The sequence below is a fragment of the Hibiscus syriacus genome, unplaced genomic scaffold, assembly GCF_006381635.1.
Source record: "Hibiscus syriacus cultivar Baekdansim isolate YM2019G1 unplaced genomic scaffold, ASM638163v2 tig00110691_pilon, whole genome shotgun sequence".
Taxonomy (NCBI): domain Eukaryota; kingdom Viridiplantae; phylum Streptophyta; class Magnoliopsida; order Malvales; family Malvaceae; genus Hibiscus; species Hibiscus syriacus.
In genome coordinates this window covers 1,275,786-1,287,030 of record NW_024062826.1, presented here as the reverse complement: position 1 = coordinate 1,287,030, position 11,245 = coordinate 1,275,786, and the positions used below count along the sequence as shown (strand labels likewise).

The 11,245-nt window shown below is 32.1% G+C and overlaps 1 pseudogene; it reads right to left on the bottom strand.

Moving 5' to 3' along the window:
* Positions 1-7,136: 7,136 nt before the first annotated feature.
* LOC120138375 lies at positions 7,137-8,395 on the bottom strand (annotated as a pseudogene).
* Positions 8,396-11,245: the final 2,850 nt, after the last annotated feature.

Below are 11,245 nucleotides of genomic sequence, written 5' to 3'. Positions count from 1 at the left end.
ATTTCATCGTAACAATAATGTTTACATATTGTACCATTTATATAATACAAACTAATAACAATAATATGTAAATAACTAACTGATTACTAACTATTTTAACTAATTATAAATTGACTAACTACATATTATCTCAACAATTTGGTTAGATTTTTATCTTTCTTTCATATGGTCATTGTGTAATCTTAAGTGACTAGTTTCTTGTGTGAATGATTATAGAAAAATGTGTTGGATTAAAATCCATAGTTGTGGGCAAATATGTATAATGTACAATGTTATCATAAAGTATGACACAAAATTAAGTGACCAATTATGTTACATGTGTCATAGGTATTAAAGTGTCGTAAAATTAAAGTGTAGATACACATAAGTTGTATTTATAATTTGATGAGGGACAAAATTATAAATACTTGAAAAATTGACCTATTATTCAATCTATATAAATAGTGGTCCCCAAGAAATAGGTTAAAACATTGTATTACTCTTACCGCGTCATAGAGTTTTTACGGCAAAAGAAAACATATCATCTTGGAAGATCACAACCAAAAAAGATTCAAAGATTTCAACCTATTAATTAATTCTACGCTCCCGCATCTAGTATTTTTTATTCTTGGTAATTTGACATAATTAGATTCTCATTAATTCTATGTTTATTATGATTTGATTCTAATAAGTGTTATCAATGCCTCGTCATGTTAAATTATTGAAAATCAATTTTTTTTCCAGATTAATTTATTATAAAAATTCTTTGATAAGGATTTATCATTCGAATAGTTAGCGTTTGCCCTACTTTTACTTTGCGATAACACTACCTTCAATTTGCGCTAATATCATCATCAAGGATAATAAGTGATTGCTGCATTGATGAGTTATTGGGAAGATATGCTTGCTCTGCAAATTTCTATTTTTTTTTTCTTTGGGTTCTTAAGGTTTTCTCCTGATTAATTCATATTGACTCGGATTATACACCTGACTGTAGTGGATGAATCTCCCAAAAAATTTCTTTTGTATACATAAGGACTTAAACTCGAAACATGTTTAAACATATCGCTGATTGTTTAATATGTATATATGAGTTTAGGTTATTATTTTAAAAAAAATCGCATGATTGCTGCAGTGCCGTTAACGCTTGAATTTGTCATTTGCGTTAATTACTCTATACCATTTATTATTATAATAGTTATTATAATTTATTTGGTTTTTTGATGGTAAATAGAAGTTATAATTTTTGTATGGTGTTTCATTAGCACACAAGTAAAACAATAAGGTAAAGTTCTATTATAGTTATTTTTTATATTTGTGTTATTAATCAAGTTAAGGAGTTTTCTTAATCTTTCTTTTGTGAATTCATTTCAGTTTAAGTTAATAAGTTTTACATGGGGAATGGGTTCGATGCTTAAAAATATTATGGTACATATGTTTTTTAAAATTATGTATTTTATTTTGATTTATTGTATCATATTTTGATTTAAATTGGTGAATCCATAATTAATAAAATCTTGAGAAATAATCAATGATATTTATAATATTAATATTTATTTAAAATTAAGTAGTTAACAAAGTTTTTTTTAATTTAATATTGATATATGTAAGTATTAAGTTCAGTATAAAATATAAAGATTCACACTATAGTTGAGTTGTTAAACTTTTTGTTATTAATTCGAGGTATCTAATATTCGAATCTTATAATCATCAAAAAAATATTTTTTTATGGTGATAATATTATATAAGTTAAATATAAAATATGGTGAAATTAACTTAAATAACTAACTTAACTCAATGGTAGAATTCACAATCTTATAAAGTTGTTCTTACTCACAATCGATCATGAGGACCTGTTCATTTTAATGGAGGATCTATAGTGGTTCTATCTAAACGAGATATTTATTGAAGTCAAGATATGGACTGAAGCGTTGAAGCTGTTGGAGAGGACGACTTGGTTGGAGTTGTCTGATGTCCCACTACACTGTTGAAAAGGTTAGCTGGTTTGTGGGGGAAGCTTGAAGCTTTTGGAGAGAATGCTAATCATCAGCTGGACTTTGAAAAGGTCACTATGATGGTGACAACCCATTTGATTTCTCGGATTGAGGGGGTAAGGGATACTGTAGTAGGGGATATGAAATATGGTGTTCGAGTTGTAGAATTAGGATCCAAAGACAATTCGATGGTCCAGAGGAAAAAGTTTGATGATCCTAAACCAGTGAAGTACGAAGAAGAAAGAATGAATGGGAATGAAATTAATCAGGCTTCATCGGAAAGCTCGACGGCATCGTCATCGAAGAATGTCGATAATAAGAGATTATTATCCGAAAAGAAAAACACATTTAATGTTCTGTGCATTGAGAAGGAACTTGGCGTGGGCAAAAATGATGAGGAAAAGGTTTTGAATGATGAAGGAAGCGGGCTCGCTGTGGGAAGAGGTAGAGTCTCTTCTGCAGGTGATGAGGATAATCTTCACGGGCGAGAGCAAGAAGGATTGGACTATTGGGTTTTGGAGGTGGCTGTAGGGTTGGAAAAGGGTGACTGTGAAACTGTTGGGTTACAAGAAAATAATAAGATTGAGGGGCCTGTTGCTGCTAAGGAGGTTTTATGCAAGGAGAGCCTAGATCTAGATAAATTGAGGTTTGTTGAGGATAAGTGGGTTTGGGCTTCGAGGTCCTAGAAGATAAGCAAAGAAATGGACAAGGTCCACGTAAGTCTTTGTGGGTTTCTGAGTGTGATGAGATGTTGAATGCAAGTCTAAAAGAAAATTTTACCCTTGATCCAAAGGTGATCTCTATTAGCAATAATAAAAATGTGGGGACTGATTTTGAATTTTTCCCCCAGAATTAGAGCGATCTGCGAAAGGCAAGAAAACTAAAAGGTACGGGTCTCTTCTAGAACTCCCAGATCAGATTCTGTCGGTTACAAAAAGGAGAAGGGATCGAGCTTTCAAGAAACATAAGCTGAAGAAAAAAGATTTGGAGTCTTCGAAACTTTCAGGTAGGTCGCTTTCCGATTCTGATCTTAAAGGAAGGTGGTTGGCAGCGTATAAAGAGCCTAAGAGGACTCTGTCCTCAGGGAAAAGTTTAGGGATTCAAACAATAAGCGATGAGTCAGAAGTAGTGAAGGAATTAGCATTATTAAATAATAACTTTGCTTGATCTAAATGGTATTGGTGCTTGCTGGGGGTGGAGAGTAGTTCTGTGAAGAAGATTCTAACATGGAGGAGCGGGTGCAAATTTCTTAGTTTTACGGATGCTACTGCAAAAACATAAGGTTGAGTTGTTGTTGTAGGTGACAAAGAAAGAAGCTCTAGTTGATTTTGAACTTTACTGCTTGAACGATGAAGTGGTGATTTTGTCATTGGTGGTGGTCTACAGTCTACACTTAAATAGTTTCCAGCTTTGAGGTTCATATCATTGACGCACAAATTCGTAGTCATATTTTGAATCCCTTTTTTGGGTTTTGGAGCTTTTAAGGCATCATGTACTCTTGGCAAGGTAGATAGAGAGATTTATGATTGGCTTATATGAAACCAAAAGTAGTAATGGACTTCAGTCGGCTTCACTGTATAACTTCTAGCCTTGGTGCACAGGCCTTAACAATTGCAAATCTGGAAAGTGTAATCAGTCTCTTCATTCATGCAGTCATATTTAGGGTCAGTTTTGATCTACTGAAAGTTTGATAGGTCTTGTTGTTTGTTGCTTCAAGATGTTTGTATCTTGAATCGTGGAAATTGTTTATGTCCCTTATGTTATTTTTCGTTTCGAGGTTGGGTTTGAAAGGAGAAGCGAGGGTCTTCCTGAGATCGTGCTGTGAGTCTGAGTATTCCTCTGCTTTTCACAGGACTGGTATATTCCAAGGGAGATGTTGCTTTTCTGAGATTTTCTAGAAGTCTTATTGTTAGCCTGTCGTGTTGCTTCGAGGAGTCCATAGAAGTTTGATTTATTTTTTCTTGTCCACGTCGACCAAACACTACTTTGGGGTGACCATGTCTTTCTTTTTGGTAGATAAAGAGTCGTGATGAATTTGATGGTCTTTCCTTAACGTCTTTCAAGTAGAGTATGGGTTAATCTGTGCTGGTTAGGGTTTTGGCGAAGTTGGTGGCACGTTTTTTCTTTTGGTTACAGCAAGGCGTGGTATTTGACAACTATGATTTGGTTCCACCTCTTGCAACTTTTTCGAGTCAGTGAGTTGGTGGTGATCATGTTTTGCTTGAGCAGCTTCGACCTTGATCCATTTGCTTTGACGTGAGGAGTTTGAGTGAGTCTTGGTGATAGCTGGTGGTTTGTTATTTCAACGATGAGTCACTTAACTGGAGATCAAAATGGATCAGCTTGTTAGATAGATGAATTGGTCAAATTTGGAAGTGGAGATTTGATTGGTCTCAAAGGATGATATGGTGCGAAGCTTAAATGTGATGGGAGGGATTTAGTTTTCTTGAGTGTGATGGAAGGATAGGTAGGCGTGAGTTATCTAAATCATGGTGGTAAGTGTTCTTCTTAAGCTCAGGTGGGGTGCGTAGTTGCGATATGCTGAAAGTATGTCTGTATTGTTCAATGTCGTTTTAATAGGTGATTGTCAGTATAATCTGTTGTCAGAGTTGTTGCTTTCTACGTAGTTGTGTACTACTTTTTTTTCAAATAGGTTTAGAGAAGTTTTTTAAGACACGCAACTTAGGTTTTGAATTAGTACTTTTAAAAAGTGTTTTAAGTTCAATTCACATTTAGGGCAAGAGTGATCACTTTTGTTTTACCCTTATAGGTGGTGACATGTGTTAACACCTAATTAGTTGAATGAAACTAATTCAAAATGTTGACGGAGAAAGGTGATGTGGAAATTTAAAAAAAAAATTAACATGGGATGCCATTGTCGTTTACTTTTTAATGTTACGGTGTCAAATTAAAATTTAAACTAAACATTAGGATATGATTTTAAAAAAATTAAAATGTAGGTATTAAAATGAAAATAAAAATGAGAATTTAGGTACCAAATGTGTACTATCCTTTTAATATTTAATAAGTATAATTTAGGTAAGGATGTATTTTGGTATGCGGCGTGCATTGAGTACTCATTCATATGATCCAATACATTTAAAACCACCCTTTAAAAATAATTTTTAAAAGATGTTTTAAAAAAATAATTTTAGAGATTTGTATTTAAAATCATAATCAAAATTAAATTTAAGAGTTAGTTACACATAAAGAAGGTTAAAGCATCCTCGCGACATAAAAAAATTGATACTATATTTAAAAAATATATTATTCATTTTTTAAAAAGTTATAAATATAAAAATGATTTTTGTCTCTGGAATGAGCGTGAGTGCAAGGTTTATTAATTATAAGAACACTTAATATATTTTTTATTAATGGTGAGGGATAGAAGGTAGTGTTGGTGTTAAAAAAAAGTTGAAAACAAAATTATAATAATATTTATTAAAATTCAAAATATTTTAAATTAAATTAAAAATCCAATCCATCGATAAAATCAACCCAGTTAAACACTTGATATATAATATAGATAATAAAAACCCCAAAAGTGATGGGCAATGAGCCATACCTAGTTATGGGCAAAGGTGATATGAAACAATATATCACCCACCAAATTTCAAACTTGAAATTTCCAGTTTGCAGTCATGTGGGGACATAAATACAATTACTCCATCACCCACATGCATATCTATATTAAGTAAAAGCAATCAAGCTCCTTCATTTACTTCAACTTAACTCCACTAAGCAAGTTCCTAATTATTACCAGTTTTTGTGAATTTCAAACACCCTTTCCCAACAACAACAAAAGTGAACTTTAAAAAACTATGGTTGATGTAATGTCATGTTACACCGAACATTATCTTGGGAGCAATTTAACCTTTTAATTAGTTTTTTTAATGTATCATTCTCTCTTTCAAGACTATAATTAAAGCTAACACAAAGCTTCTAAACACACTGAACATATAAAAATACTATTAGCCTATTACATCTCACCATTTTTTTCTTTTCCCAACTAGAATTATAATGATTGAACATCTTATACTCTTAAACAAAAATAAAAAAAAAAATTATGGACTAGTTTATTAATATTTGGTTCGTTTATATTCTTAAATAAAACCGAGTTTGGAAAGGAGCACAAGAAACCGTTGTGGCATTAAATTAAATTGAATGAAAAGCAGTGTTGGAAACAGCACCAAAGATCAAAATTCAAGTAAAACAATAGAATCTCCCTGGTCTTAAGGGTGGACTTATCAAGGCTAAACCGACTCATGTGTTTAGACCCGACTTCATCAAACATTTATGCCACCATTCTAATTTCATATTTTTACCAAATATAAAATTAAGTATTTAATATATTAAATATAAATTATTAAAAATAATATTATAAATATCTACTAAAAAAAGTAGCGTGCATATATAGGAGAGTAACAGTTATATCAATAATGAGATTTTCAAGATCTTATTTCCTTTCAAAGTGAAATAAAAAATTGAATAAAGCAAAAGATGAGATGGATTGTCCATAAATCACATAATTCCAAGAGACTTAGTAATATTATTTTATATATAATATGTAGTATAGTAGCCCCCATCAAAGCTTATCTCATCCTCCTGCATTATTTTAAAATATAATAAATAAAGGTAAAGCAAAGAAGCTATTGAGAACTTATGTACTTTGAGGAATAATAAATTAAATCTTTTAGATAATATTTTATATAAACATTACTCTTATCAGTTCATCTCAGCCTGCAGATTTCATGCACAAAGTTTATTATTCTGCAAAATCATCTTTAAAGAAAACTAAAGACCCTTTTCTTTTCTGGGTAAGCTAATCAACTCACTATGAAGATCATATTTTGTACATAAATTTCAATGAATGGGGTATTTTAAAACAATTCTCTGATACAAGTTTTGCTTCTTTTTCTCAGACAGAAGATTATGGTAAGGGAAGCCATTCTCTTTAACTTTGATCAAATATCATAGATTCAAAGGATTTTTAACATGTTTTTCACTGTTTGGAAACACAGCAAACATGGAAGTTTATGATCCCAAAAAGAAAGAAGAAAGAAAATAAATTCCCTTTTGGATTCATATCAGCTCCCAGTTCCCAGTAGGTTATATCAGTAGCAAAATGATGATCTTTTAAATTAAACTAATTAGGAACCAGAATGAAAGGAACAAAATTTAAACTAATAAACAAGTCCCTCACTCTAATCTAACAGCTTATTATGTCCCCCACGAGGAAAAAGAAGAAAGAAAGAAGAAAGATGAAGCTGATCATCATCACTTCATCACCATCAACCACATCAAGAGGAGGAAGAGCAGCCATTAGTTCCGACATGTGCAACACTATCTGTTTTGAAGTGATGGTTCAGATTCTAACCAGTTCTGTTGTCGCTGTTGGTGGTGTTGTTATGTTGTTCTTCATGGTTGAGTCCAACACCTCCAATTCCATCTCTCGATCCTCCATTGGCTTGATATTTCTTCCCAAAAGTGTTCTTATTATTATGCATCCAGACTTTTAAAACCCCTCTATCAACCCCAACTTCATGGCAGAATTCTTGAATGTCTTCTTCATCTCTCTTCTGGATTTTCCACCCAATTTTCTCAGCAAACTCCAGCATCTTCTCCTTCTGGTACTGAGTGAACTTTGTTCTGAATCTTTTCTTCGAGTTCGACCCAAAATTTGCAGTAAGGCCAGCAGCTGGTAAATGAGAGTTTGTTAGGCCTCCCGAAAGAGCTAAAAGGATGTGGGGAGCTGGAGGGTAGTAAGAGGATGAGATCGGTGGCGGGGAAGCTGAGTTAGGACTACGATTCGGTTGGCTTGCCGGGGGTGGCGGATGGTGGCGGTGGTGGGGTTGGTATTCAATTGTAGCGGTGGCTGTTGTGAGCGGTAGGTCATCGGGTTCACGTCGGTGGAAATTGCGGTGGCAGCCACAAGCAGCGCATTTGAGGGAAGTAGGGTCAGTTGGGGTGGCTGATGGGGAGGGCATGAATTCACCGCAACCGTCTAAAGCGTGGCCACCTAAGGAGGCTGCATGGTTCTTCAGACATTCTTTGTAGGTTATGACGATGGGTGGCGCTTGATGGAGGTGGTGGTGCTGAGGCTTGTGACGCTTGAGAACGCCGTTGGTGAAAGATATGGGCTTGCCGGGTTGGATCCGAGTTGGGGTTTCACTCACTGGCTCGGCCTCCGGCGACTTTGGTGTGGGGCTTGCAAGGGCTATATCCATGGCTCTAACATCTGTAGTTAACACCCAAAAAAGGAAAAATCAAAGAAATACATACAACAAAGAGCTAAAAAAATGGATTCTCAAAGGGTTTTGAAGATGGGTTTTAAGAGAAATTTGATGATATGGAAGAAATTAAGAAGCTTAGGAATGAAAAATAAAAAATTGATTCTTTTTTCTTTTGTCAGTTAATTTGGGATTTGCTTGAAAGAAGAAACAAAAAAGAAAAGGTGGAAGAAGAAGAAGGGTGATGATTGTTGATGGTTGAAAAATCTATGTTTTTGTGGTTGTCCTTCTTAACCCCTTTTTAAACCATAGTTATAATCCATGGTTAAATATTTGACCCCATGGGCGGTTAGATATGTATGTGTAATTGTAGTATATTTGGCTATATGTGTATTTATACACATTTATATTAATTTGAGTAAATAAATTATAAATATTTTTAGTTATTATATTTAATATTGAATCATTTGTATTTCATAAATATATATTTATATTATATTATAGTTATTAAGTCTAGACATAACAATGGTTAGCATCAATTTTTTCTATCTCAAAAAAAAAATCTAAAATTCAAGTTCACTTATATTAGTGAACCCAAATCGAACTCTAAATCCTCCTCCTAAAACATTATCATAATTTAGTTCAAATCACCATTCCTAATGCTCACATGACGACAAGTAGCGATGACTAATCGAGCTCTTAGAGGAAAAGAGAGAGAGAGAGAGGGAAAATTACCCAAATAATGGTATCGGGGAAAACAATTCCGCATATATCATTCTTGGAAGATTATTTTTCTCATATAGAGTAAAATGAACCGTGGAAGAAGAAGTCGATCAGACTACCTAACGACTTCATGAAGACAGTGGGATTGTAGGGTATCTGCCGAAGCCTCCCACTACTCGGCATAATCCAACTCGATCTCAATCTTTGAATTCTCAAATTTTCCTTCTTTTTCGTCTGGTTTTAAAAAACCAGGTCTTGAAGAACTTGCAAAATCATTTTCTTCTCTGCGTAGCTTTGAAAAATCATTTTTTGTGGGCCTAATCACAGTATGCTTGTGTCCTTGCTTGGACTTAATATCAAACTCAATCTCCGACGATTGTAGAAGACGTCATGCAGTGTCAATGTCTTCAAGAAGAAGATGCTTTCCAATGTCGACGTCTTCATGAAGACGAATGGTAGTCTGATCGTCTTCCATCTACATTGTTCCTATCGTCTTAGTTGAGAAAATAAAACTTCACCTGTATTATATATATGGAATTGTTTATTAATTTTTATACATTATCATTATTTATTTCTATTATTTCATGTTTAACTTATTTTTTAAAACTAGGATATATTTTAAAATTAAATATTAATTTTTTAACATCTTCAGGCTGCTATAATTGATTTCTGATTTCAATTTTGTTACTAGTTTTAAATGCAAACTTTCAAAATTATATTTTTCTTTTTATATTAAAAGATAATTTATAAGTGTCCAATCATATTTAGTCCAAAATGATTGACGACGATTCCGATTTTTTAAATATACATATTTATTAAATAAAATATTTCGAAACCTAAAAAAGATTTTGAGTATTTTTAGTCCCTTCTTCTATTTATCAATTTGTAATTTGCTTCACACCCATCTCTTTCTTACATTTTTAGCATTTAAATAAGTTTTTGCAACAGGAATTCAAGATTTTAAAGCCTTCAATAGCATGCAAAAGAAATGTACACAGTAGGTTTAGTCACGTTCGAGTTTTGATTAAAGAAACATGGAATAAGCTAAGGCAAAGTTTCCCTGTCTATTTGTGAGCTTGAATGGGATTAGTGATAGAACTAGAATATTTTTAAGGGTGACTATATATTTATACGAGATAAACACAATTAATAAAATAAATAATTATCTGAAGAAATTTAGATATCAACGTTCACTTTCAGACTTTAGTGGATTTGTTACCGAATAAAAATAGTCTGGGCTGCCTTGGATGTTCACTCTCTATCATCTTTGACTGATCACATTTGATCATAAGAAACCGATGGTGGCCGAAGCTTGTCTTAAGATTCAGCATAGGCTTTGGTAAGCAACGTTGGATACCGGCAAAGGCCATCTCTAGTCCTCATCTCATCTCTACTCTACAATATCTCTATTTCTACTCTAAAGATAAAACAATAATTCTTCTCAAACACTATCTCTACATTACCATAAACTCTACTTTATTCACAATATTTAACTATTATAATATTGATTTTGTAAATATAAAAATAAAACATATACATTTCTAATAAATATTAAGATAAAAAAATATAAATAAAATATTCATAAATAACATTGCGAAAATACAAATAAATAAGAAAATTACAATTTATAATAATAATGCAAAAAAACATAAGTTACATAATTATATATTTTAATTCTCAGAATTAGTATTTCTATGTTTTTATGTTTTAAAAAATTAGTATGTTTATTTATCTAATTTCAATGTATTTTTATCTATATTACAATTTAATCTACTTGAATTTTAAAAAAAATCAGACAAATTACAAAAAAATAGAAAACATACAAAACAAAATAGTATTTTATTTATCTAATTTCAATGTATTTTTTATCTATCTTTCAATTTATCTACTTGAATTAAAAAAATCAGAAAAATTACAAAACAAAATAGTATGTTTATTTATCTAATTTCAATACATTTTTATCTATCTTGCAAATTGATCTACTTGAATTTAAAAAAATCAGAAAAATTACAAAAAATCAGAAAAATTACAAAAAAAATTAGTATGTTTATTTATCTAATTTTAATTTATTTTTATCTATCTTGTAATTTAATCTACTTGAATTTAAAAAAATAAAAAAAAAATTACAAAAAAAAAGAGAAAAAAAAGAAATTATAATACAACTACAGTACCGCGCCAAATGTAGTACGCACTGTAACAGATCACCACAATGAAAATAGTTTTTGACGATGGGCTAGAGAGAATATTATCTCTAAAGCGGAGAAATTCTCCAAAGTGGAGCAGAGATGCCCTAAATGCGTCTCCATGTATATGAAATAA